The sequence below is a fragment of the Brassica oleracea genome, chromosome C4 (genome assembly GCF_000695525.1).
Source record: "Brassica oleracea var. oleracea cultivar TO1000 chromosome C4, BOL, whole genome shotgun sequence".
In the NCBI taxonomy this organism is placed as follows: domain Eukaryota; kingdom Viridiplantae; phylum Streptophyta; class Magnoliopsida; order Brassicales; family Brassicaceae; genus Brassica; species Brassica oleracea.
Window position 1 is genome coordinate 39,371,589 of NC_027751.1, and position 12,823 is coordinate 39,384,411.

Sequence of the window (12,823 nt, forward strand, 5' to 3'; positions counted from 1 at the left end):
ATCATGTTTTCATAAAAATTGAAAATCAGGGTTTACCTCCAAAACTGGAAAATCAAAATGGTCTCCTAAAACCGTAAAATAAAGTTTTTTTCTACAAAAAAAAAATAAAACTTGAGTTTTCCCAACAAAACCGCAAAACAATGTTTTTCAACCAAAACTAAAAATATTGTTTTATCGTAAAACCCAAAACCAAAAGTATTGTTTTACCTTAAAACCCAGAGAAGTCAAATTTTCCCATCAAAATCGAAAAATCATGGTTTCCCCTCAAAATCTCAAAACCATATTTCTTGTCAAAATCATAAAAATTATATTTTATGCCAAACCAAAAAATCAGATTTTGCCACTAAAACTGAAAACTAGATTTTTTCTTCAAGACTAAAGAATAATGTTGTTCCGTCAAAACTGTAAAACTAAATTTTGTAATTGTGGTGGAAAATCGTGTTTACTCACCAAATTCGGATTTTTCGCCGAAACTACAAAATCTGACTTCCTTTTGAAACCAAAATTAGGTTTATAAAGAATTCTAATGAGTTTTTCATATTTAAAAAGTTTATGAAACTATTCTACGACATTGATTTTAAGAATCTTGTGGATATATGCAATATTTTGAAAAAAAAAATTCGTAGTCCAAATGTTAAGAATGTAAATACCAATAATATTAGATTTTGATAGAATTATAGAATCTTTAAAACCCAATTGTTTTGAATAACAATGAATTATATGTCACTAAAAAATCACCAAACCAATAACACTTGATTTAAAAAGAATGTTAGAATCCATCAACCAATATCTATAGAATTTTTAAATTCTTACAATCATTATAAGTAGAGTTCCAACAAACACCCCCTTACTTCTGTCCGACACAAATCTGACAACTTTGCAATCAATTTGACACCAATCTCCTCATGTTTCTAACATGACTAGTAGGGGCGTTCGGAAACCCGTTCGGGTTTGGATGGGATATATCGGGTTTTCAGGTATTTTGATATATGGATATATAACCTGTACGGGTATTTTTTCATTTCGGGTCGGGTTTGGGAATTTCACTTCGGGCTTGGATAATTTCGGATATATCCAAAATCCAAACTTAAAAAAAAAATTGAAATACAATTTCTGTTTTGTCTTCAAATCATTCATGGTAATGTTATTAGTCCAAAAACACATGCAAAATGTTATTAGTCCAAAAACACATGCAAAAACACATGGAGAATGATAAATATAGATTTAGGGTTATTTATATGTATGTTCGGGTATTTTGGATAACCTTTCAGGGGGCGGAGGTATCGAATATAACCGATCGGGTTCGGTTATCCGAACATGCTCATATCAAAACTCGTAAGGATATTTTGCTATTTCGGTTCAGATATTTCATGTTGGTTCAGATTCGGATTCAGGTATCGAGTAAAATGTCCAACCCTAGTAACCAGCTTTGAATTCGTCCTTAACATCTCCAGACGAAAGAAAGTATTTCGAGTTACAATAAATAAAAGTAATTAAAGTAGAATAATTTAGAGTAATAATAGAATAGTACCTAGCCTAACTGAATTTCTCTTAAAAAACTTTGAGGAAAAATAAAGACCTTTTACCGTCACTTAAATAGTAATCAGAATAAACAAATAAAATAATGATTATTATTTTTTCACCTAATTGGTGAATTCATGAGCTAAAACGAGAGTAATAGACTTGTAGCGAAAATATTTACGATATTTAGGTATTACAGTCACACCCTCCATTTTTCAATTTGACACCAATCCCACCCACTCACACACCTGCACGTTTAAATTTTGTTTATCTTTTTATTATTGTTGTATGTGAAGGATACTGGTAGCTTGTAGGCCTTCACAAGTTTTAATCTTGTTTTTATAGGTTTGGTGTTTGCCTAATTCTTATGATTTCGGTGGTTGTCGAGCTCTTGGCTCTGGTGTCTATTGTCAGCTGACTTTAGTTTTTCTTTCTAATTTTGATAATATGTTAATATTACATTATATGTTTATTTTTTGTAACAAATATAATTCGAAACCTATTTATTAAAATATAATAACTAATTCATTATTAAGAATGTAAATCCTTTATAATTTTCAGCTGGCTTTAGTTAATATTAGATTATATGTTTATTTTTAAATAATAGCAATAACAATATTTTTGAATTTGAGTTTTATTTATTAATGATAATTTCAAATTTAAACTAGGAAAATATGTCTTATCAAATATAAAATAGTTAGTTTTTAAAAATAAAATTTGAGGTGTATTTGTCAAATTAAAAAAACACAAATATGGTATTTTAAAAATAGTCCCTATGTTGTATGCGATTGATTATGAATGAAATCTTTTGACGACAAAATTCACCTTTATTTAGTGATCTATTAAAAAAATATAAAAATAATGTTTTTCAAAGTTTTAGACTACTATCTAGGGGTAAAATTCCAATATTTGTAGACAATTTTTCTTTCATTCTTCCAAATGTATTTCCTTTCAAAACAATTTTGTTAAAATATGATTAGAATCATTAATTTTTTTTAATAAATAATTTCAATTATTCTTTAAATATTATTTGTGTATTTTGTAAAAATATAGAACTTTAAATTTTCTTGATTTTGAATACATATTCATCTAATTCACACCAATTTCTTTAAAATTTGTAGAGAAATATTTGTAATATTCATTTCTCAAAATTTTATTTATTTATTATTTATATAATTCTATTGTTTGTTGTTAGCAGTCGAATCCTTAGTTTCATTTATATATAATAATTTGTTCTTCTATTTTTTAACTTGAACTACACATTTATGTTTTTCTACAATCCATATATATGTACATTCTTTTCCATAATATATATATTGATTTTTGTTATATGGATCTTAATTTATTTTTGAACAACGCTTCTGGTTGTATTTATAATACTTTTCTTTGTTGGACTAATTGGTTATTGTTTATTTGTGTTAAGAATTTTTTTTTTTTTGAACTCCACATCTAACTTTCGTATCATCTGATTGAAGGTATTTAAATTTCCATTTACTTATTGTCTCGGTATTATTAGATTCTAATCCTCTGACTTTATTTTATAAATGACTCCTCAAATCTATTTTCATTGTGAACATACTTTTAGATACTCTACATACTAGGGATGTGGGATTCTCTAATTTTTTCCCTCAAGATAATGATACTCCAAGTTCATATATCTGGAATCGAATCCCACTTTAGAATCAACAACATACCCAACTTAAGGCTATGTGTTATATTTTAGATCCTTTTGATCTTTGAGACTTGGGAAAGTATAACGTATTAATGATTTCAAGTTGTGTTCCCATAGGCAAACATGTATCTGCTCCTCTGGAGCTTCTAATAATCTTGAAGCTACAAGACATTGTACTCACACTAGTTTCTTTCCTTATAATACAAGAGAGATATCTTTTATTTCATATCATCGTTATTTTCTCACTTCTTGTGAGACTATCTTTCTTGAAAGAAACTCATTGGGCTTTACCTTGACCATATATTGTATATCCACATTAACGTCTACATCCACTTTTGTAGCCACTTCCTCAGGCAATAATGTGGTCTTTTCTTTCTTAATATATATTGTCACATTCACTTCATAGAATGAATCATAATCAAGTAGACGTGATTCATTATCTTACATCAATATCTCATTGTTTTTCTCAGTCTCGAGAGACAAGATATAGTTATAAACTTCTAATATTTTTTTGTTGCATCAGCGATATTCTTTTTATGTTAGTGTATCTGCAGGACAACATTACTAACACTACAATTCTGGCTTTATAATAATTCCTAACATAACATATATTTATTTACAGACTTGAGGGCTTGTAATTTTTAGATGCAAAATACATTAATTATGAGCTCTAGATAACACATTCTGGTGATTATAATTTTCTTTGGATTTCTCTCCAAAATTTATCTTTTATGGTTAAGTTTTAAGCTTAAAACCCTCATATAATATGGTAATGAATTCTTATATTAAAATTATTTCTAATTAAATATAGCATGTATATATCAGATTATATTTTACAAAGTAAAACATTACCATTAACACTTTAATATGGATGATAAATATTCATTCATTAATTCTTACTATAATACTATTAATCATTTTTTTATAATAAATATTGACTACTTTTCAGTCAATTGTCTACAAGAATCGGGTGACATGTGCAAATTAATACACATAATCATATTTAACTAATCATGAAAGGATATTAAGTATGATAGATAAATATTACTTATCTTAGTAAAGATTAGTGCAGCTGAGGTCGGATCCCTGAAATATTATTGATCCCTGAAATTTTTCGTCTTATCGATCCCTGAAATATTTATATATTTGCTCACGAAAACATGGCTATTTGTTAGTAAATATCGATATACAAATTTAACCGAACCAAACCATAAAAGTATAAAACAAAATCTCAGAGTTTGCAATAATAATTAAAGAGAAGACATGTCCAAGACGTAAACTTTTTGCAATTAAATATGATTTTGTTACCTATATATTTAGATCAATAAAATATAATATAAATTGCAAATTTTAGCAAGTCAATCAGATCGTTACTACGGATTAGGTATTAGACAAATATTGATGATGATTATCAAATTCTTTTGTTAGTGTTGACAATTTTTTTTTTTTTTTGGCAACGTGTTGACAATTTTAAAACTAGCAAGATTGACTTTATCATAACAAAAATCAATGGCACTGTCGAACCAATGTAAAACCAAAAACTATCATAACAACCAAAGATTATATGTCTAGTTTAAATATCTGATTCTAGATTATTTAAAGCATAAGTCCATATGAACCAATGATTATCTTAAATTAACCGACCATAGTTAAATTAAATAATATGCATGATTTGATAAACCAATAAACCGTTAACCATTAAACTTATTAACTAAAGAGGATGAGGATGAGGTAACTTATCCGAGATTCGTTTCAAGTTCATTCCATCTTCTACTCATATCACTCAAATTACTCTAATGAATGATTTATACTCTCTCAAATAAGAGGTCGAGTTGTAATACTTAAGGATCGAATCCACAGAGAACTAGGGCACACAATAGATATAGAGAGCTAAGGCACACAATAGATATAAACAGTTTATGATTAAGCTAGGCTAATAGTTTATTAATGCAGTAAATAAAGTAAATTGCAGTGGTAAGCAAAGCAGTTGCTTGGCTGATTGATTGAGGTTTGATGGAATGATAGTTGCTAGACTTAGGGTTTCATTCAGGTTATTAGAACTCTAATCAATAGATGCTAAGGATTGATTCTAGAACTTGATTTCTAATGCAAAAGAGAACCAGCTCTCACTGTGAGTCTAATCTATTGACTAAGTTCCATGTTTCAGCATTCGCATGTCAACACAGATCGAGCGTCTATCGATGCTATGGTACGAGCGTCGATCGATGCTTCGGTATGAGCGTCAATCGATGCTATGGTATAAGCGTCGATCGACGCTGCCTTAGGCCGTTATCGATCTGATCGATTATGTTCAACTAGAATCCTAGACCAACTCTCGTATGTACCTACGTACCTAATCCAGCAGGATTCATGTTCCGTTAATTGATTGCACTCTCGTGCCTCTCAATTGTCCTATGATTCTAGGTTCAAGCAATTAGTCACACTCTTGTGGTTTTCCAACTACTCTAAATCCTAGTATGACAAACTATCTTGATGTAGAGATCATTAGATATCCTAACAGTCATATAATTCAGAAATTCATTCAAAACCCTAGAAATTCCTAAACCTAGCAGGTGGATCTACTCATGCATGATGTTTGTCACAGAAATCATAGATGAATAACATAAAATATAAATAAAACCAAAATAATGGAGTTCCAAGAGGACTCTGAACGAGTTCCTCTCTTATCTTCTAACCTAGAACTATGAATAAAATAAAGCTTAGATAGCGTAGCCGTCAACAATGGCTTATAAATAACATAAATAGGATTTCTGGTCGTCCAAGGGTATCCTGTAATTTGTGGTTGCTTCTGGGCTTCAGTCGGTCATAAAATATGCTCAGTCCATATTCTGACATCACTGTTAACCGACACCAATGCTGTTACATCGACAGTCCTTAATCTCCTCGACAGCTTCCTCTCGCAAGGCAGACTGACCACTCTTCAGTAAAACAGGCATAACTTCTGCTATAGGATGCTGATTGACCTCAAACCTCAAACTGGTGGCATTGGAAATCTAACTCAAAGCTCTATCTTGTGTCAAAAGATGAACTCAATATAACGGTCGGAAGGTCTCCATCCATAGCTAGACATCTGACGCGTCTGTGCAGCTCTGCACTCAAAAGGCTCCAAAAGACACCAAAAGCACCACATTCCTCCAAATCGTCCCTGAGCCTGTAAATACTATTAATAGACTCTATATAGTAGTAAATATATATTAAAACACTTATAGACCATGGCTAAAAGTGGGTAAAATCCATGGTCTATCAACTCCCCAGCCTTACCCTTTTGCTTGTCCTCAAGCAAAACAGACGGGCAGTCTCTCTGAAAGAGGTTTGAAAACAGCAGGGACTCACATGATTTAAGAACTTAGAATCATCACTTTTACAATATTGCAATCCACATCTAAAAGTCCTAATCACAAAAGCACATTATATCATATCCTAGCTTAGCAACCAAATTCACCTAGCCAACAACTTAGCAAACCCTGTCTGAAATTCTCCTCTACCAACCTCATTTCTTAACATAAATAAAAGTGCAGGCTTTACCTTGGCAGTATCGATCACAGGATGCAAGGATTTTCAAACAAGTATCTGGATCTGCAGGTAAAAGTTAGTTCCTATCTTTCTCTCTTCTAATTTCTCTCTTCAGTTAAAGTCTGCTTATATTGCAAGATCATTGACCAAGATTGGACAGGCTTCCATGAATCAAGCCTTAATGGTGGTTGCCACCAAGTCATGTTCACTTTATTTTGACGTATATCCAAGAATTCATGTGAATCGAACCTTGATGATTGCCGCAACCAAGTCCCGTTCGAATTCTTTTTGTTGGAATCCTTATGAAGCAAGCCTTAATGGTTGTAGCCACCAAGTTCTGTTCTGATTCCACCTAACTAACACCTATATATATATATATTTTTTTTCTTTTTCTTTCTTTTTCGTTTTTTTTGTTTTTTTTTGAAAATAAATATCTCTATCTATAAATTTATGGTCGAAATAGAGAGAGAAAAGATGATAAATCTACACAAGGCTTTACCTTCCAGACTTGGTTGAAGAATTCGATCCCATGGATACCAAGCCCCAAGACAAGCAGTTGTGTCAGGTTTAGTGTTGGAGGTCAGCTTTGGTTCCTTCAAACAATCTCAGCAAGTGTGAATAGTTGACAGGTTGATCCACTTTAGTATCTTTAATACTATCTGCAATCAGTAAGTCTAGAATGGTGCTTAAAGAGTGGTTAGATAACAAGCAAATATCTAATAACTTCATTATCCCCTTCTTGACTCAATAAAAATCTTTTGAAAATATTTTAATAAGACTCACAATAAACTAGATATCAGTAAACATCCCCCCATACTTAAATTACACTGTCCCCAGTGTATATCCAGTCGGGGTTATGGTGAGAACTAATCATAAGTACACAATTTAACAAGTTAGAACGATATACCTGACCGGGTTAAGTGTCGATCGATGGAAAGGAGTTACCATCGGTCGCTGCAGGTGTTTTACTGTCGATCGAGATCGACATGCTCTTATCGGTCGAATTTCTTATAATCGTCTACTCGGATATATTTTTTTTTAATACCTAACTAAAACACAATATTAGTAGAACCTCCCCCAGACTTGAACAACACTATCTCCAATGTTATATAGTCTAAGATTGGTGGGGAAATAAATCATAAGGACAATATTTAACAAGGTGAAACGGTATACCTGCTCGCTGATGGTGAGCGTCGATCAACATAGTTAAGTGGCGATCAATACTCTTGAAGCTCTGTCGATCGACACAGTTAAGTGGCGATCGATCGATGCTAGTGATGCTCTATCAATCGATGATGCGCAGTCATCGTAGATCCTCGTTCGAACTTGTCTTCCTCGGATTTTTCCTTTTACATAACATAAATATAACACTAAAAGTTAGTAATAGATAACTAATAAAATCAATTCTAATTTTTTTTTTCTTCTATGAACAGTGACTGCTACAGTGCCCTGCTACAGTATCGCAGCTACAGTAACTCCTGATTTCCTGCTACAGTGTCGATCGATTTTCTTGCTACAGTGTCGATTAGTGTCAATCGATGCTACAGTGCCTCTGCTACAGTGCGATTGCTACAGTACCGTCGATACTGTTTATCCATTTTTTTTTGCCTGCATTAAAATAGAACAAAAATCAGTAACAATCTAACATAAACTGAATGAAATTACCTAATAGTGGGCTGCCTCCCACTCAGCGCTTTGTTATAGTCATTTAGCTTGACTTTGAAGATCTGATTTAGTCCGGATGAGGATGAGAACTCGCTCCAAAACAAGTCTCAGTTTCTACTCTCTGAAGCTTTATCATTCTTCTGTGAAAGCTTCCTCCATAGACTCTTCTCCTTTGTCTATCATCTCAGCAATAAGGAGTGCTCGAAGCTTTGCAAATGGCTTTGAGAAGCATCTGCTGCGCACTCTAGATTTCCTGACACCATCTGAGAAGCGAGGAATCAATGATACCTGAGGACCGTCTTTGATCCTTTTTCTCTTCTTCCAATTCCTCCTCTTCTCCCCCCCAGACTTGTCTGATCGCGTAGTGGTATCTCCATCCCGAAGATTTTCACATACATCGAACTCCTTCTGCTCTGATACGCGCCCACTGTCGATCAACGATGAAGTGGTAATGTCGATCGATGTTGAGGTCTTGTCGTCGGTCGACGTTGAGGTCGTACCGTCGATCGATGTTGAGGTGCTGGTGTCGTTCGATTTTGAGGTCGGATAACTAGTCTCAGCTTCTTCTCTTTTGCTCGGCTCTCCAAATCCATGTTGTTCATCCCTTTTTGCCATAATTTCATCGAGCAGTTGTATTGGAATCATATACTCCTCATCTAAAGATGCCAAAAACCTGTCCCATTTATCATTTTTCTCCTTTTCTCGAGTTGCTTCAGCATCATCAAGAAATTTGTAAAGGAAGGCTCTTTCAGTGTCATCCCAGCTGGTTAGAGATCCTGGTTGTAGTTGACTGAAACAAGCTGAATGCATCCCCGGAGATAGAATATGGGAAGATCTTGCATAACATGTGGTATTCAGACACTTCATTCTGCTCACTCCTTGACATGAGATCCTCCAGCTCTTCGATGTGGTTTCTGGGATCTTGGTGAGGAAGACCCTGGAAGGGGTCTTGACCTACCCAATCATACCACTCTCGGCTCAAGTCAAAGTCATTCATCTCAGCAACAACAATCACATCAGGGATCACAACACCCAGAGCATTAATCAATTGTCCTGCGCTGTTGCGAGTGCGACCTTCTTCGTCTCTTAACATCCCATTCTCAGTGACCTTAAGTATGAGCACTTTAGTCTTCTCTGTCTCCCCGCAAGGGGTGTCGTTTTTCACCGGATGAACAGTGTCGGGATGAACAGTGTTCGGATTAACAGTGCCCGGATGAACAGTGTCACGGTGAACAGTGTCGCGGTAAACATTGTCGATCGACGGGGAATGAACAGTGTTTTCCGACACAGGTTGAATAGTGTAGATCGACGTAGGTTGAACAGTGTCGATCGGCATCGGGTGAACAGTATCGATCGACACGGGATGAATAGTATCGATCAACGCTTGGATTTCTACGTTGCCAATCGCTGCTTGCAGGGTGTCGACTGCCCTCTTAGACTTATGGATCACGTGTTCCAAATCCAGTGGCTCTACTAGTAAGAGCCTTATCCCCTTGTTGCTTCTGGTACTCATATGGATGTACCTGAAACACAAGAAAAAAAAATTTTATCAGTTTTTTTTTTGTGAACAGTAGTAAAACCTAGACTAAATCTAACTAGACAAGATCTAATGGCGATCAAAGCTCCCCGGCAACTGCGCCAAATTTGATATCACTCAAATTACCCTAAGGAGTGATTTATATTCTCTCGAATAAGAAGTCGAGTTGTAGTACTTAGGGATCGAATCCACAGAGAGCTAGGGCACACAATAGGTCTAAACAGTTCATGATTAAGCTAGAATGGTTTAAATGTAAATAGCAGGTTTGTGAGCAAAGTATTTGCTCGATTGATTGATTGGGGTTTGATGGAAGGATGGTTTGCTAGACTTAGGGTTTCATTCAGGTTATTAGAACTCTAATCTATAGATGCTAAGGATTGATTCTAGAACTTGATATCTGATGCAAAAGACAACCAGCTCTCACTGTGAGTCTAATCTATTGACTAAGTTCCATGTTTTAGCATTCGCATGTCAACACGGATCGAGCGTCGATCGATGCTTCGGTATGAGCGTCGATCGATGCTTCGGTATGAGCGTCGATCAATGCTTCGGTACGAGCGTCGATCGATGCTATGGTATAAGCGTCGATCGATGCAATGGTATAAGCGTCGATCGACGCTGCCTTAGGCAAACGTTATCTATCTGATCGAATATGTTCAACTAAATTCCTAGACCAACTCTCGTATGCGCCTAGGTATCTAATCCAGCAGGATTTGGGTTCCGTTAATTGATTGCACTCTCGCGCCTCTCAATTGTCTTATGATTCTAGGTTCAAGCAATTAGTCACACTCTCTTGGTTTTCCAACTACTCTAGATCCTAGTATTACAAGCTATCCTGATGTAGAGATCTTTAGATATCCTAACAGTCATATAATTCAGAAATTATTTCAAAACCCTAGAAATTCCTAAACCTAGCAGGTGGATCTACTCATGCATGATGTTTGTCACAAAAATCATAGATGAATAGATGAATAACATAAAATATAAATAAAGCCAAAACAAGGGAGTTCCAAGAGGACTCTGAAGGAGTTCCTCTCTTCTCTCCTAACCTAGAACTATAAATAAAATAAAGCTTAGATAGCGTAGCCGTCAACAATGGCTTATAAATAACATAAATAGGGTTTTTGGCCGTCTAAGGGTATTCTGGTAATTTGTGGTTGCTTCTGGGCTTCAGTCGGTCATAAAATATGTTGAGCCCATATTCTGACATCACTGTCGACCGACACCAATGCTGTTACATCGATCGACAGTCGTTCATCTCCTCGACAGCTTTCTCTCGCGAGGCAGACTGACCACTCTTCAGTAAAACGGGCATAACTTCTACTATAGAATGCTGATTGACCTCAAACCGGTGGCATTGAAAATCTAACTCAAAGCTCTATCTTGTGTCAAAAGATGAGATCAATCTAACGGTCGGAAGGTCTCTATTGATAGCTAGACAGCTGACGCGTCTGTGCAGCTTTGCACTAAAAATGCTTCAAAAGACACCAAAATCACCACATTCCTCCGAATCGTCCCTGAACCTGTAAATACTATAAACTGACTTTATATAGTAGTAAATATATATTAAAACACTTATAGACCATGGCTAAAAGTGGGTAAAATCCATGATCTATCATCTACTCGACTTGAAACGAATCTCGGATACATCAAAGAATGTTCGTGAACAAAACAACATCGGTTAGGGTTTTGTTTAGCATGAACATAACGAAAATATTTTATTCTTCGATGAATATGAAAGTCAATACTCTGATCTAACTATCATGAAAGTAAACAAAACAAAGAGGTTTGCTTTATTTACCTTGTTAATCAATGATTTCAAAGCACTTAGTTTCTATGTTACGTACAGAAGTTTTAACTTTAAATAAATAATATACCACGCTTAAACAAAATAAAGATCAGTTTATAAGTATAAACTTCTTGATATCATAACTCAATAAAATATCAGTTAATAAACTATAACGCAGATCTGAACATATATATATATATATATATTTTTTTTTTTTTTACTTTTACAGAAATTGATTAATCGTAAACAAACGATGGATACACCAAATCAATCAATAGAATAATTTTTTTAAAAAAATTATTACGTTAACTTAGCTGTTATACAGTTCAAAAAAAAACTTAGCTGTTTTATTTTGACTGAGACATGATTGTCGATAGGAGATATCTAACAAATCATCGGAGATGCCAACGGATCAACGTACGGCTTTAGTTTATTTTTTGGTGGTTAGGTTTTTTTATATTTTAGGCGGCTAGAGCTAGAGTTTCGGGCTGATAACGTGTTGTGAATTGAGAAAAAGAATAAATCGGTTAATCTTATTTTTATTCCATAGATAACGATACATATATATAGGAATACAATGTTAGGCTTTAGAACCTCTAGAACATAGGCTTATGGACCTATAATGGACATCCATATGATAGTTCATCACATTTATAAGACTTTTTATTGTCATTTATTTTTATTTATTACATATTCCTATTTTCATATGATTGTTCTTCTTCGATCCAATATAAAAGTTCATATAGTTTTGTAGTTCATAAAGTCCAAGGATTTTTCATCCGCGTAAACGCACACAATGGCGTTTCAGATGGAAAAACGACAAGCATGTTTCTCAAATCATGGGCCCATATATGTAGCCAAGCAAATCATTTTCTACCGGAGGATATAAGAGCACAATTAACGCTGGTTCTTAAGGGTGGGTCTTAGATTAATCTGCAATTAAAAAAAAAGAAAATTATGATTTAACTTAAGCGTCGGGTCTTATTTTGGCCAAAGAAGGATCGGTTCTTGGGAGACACGTGTTGTCGTTTGCGTCTCTCCCTCTTTCTTTCTCGATGGGTCTGTTCTTCGCATGCACAATCAACCGCAAGCTCTCTTCCACCGC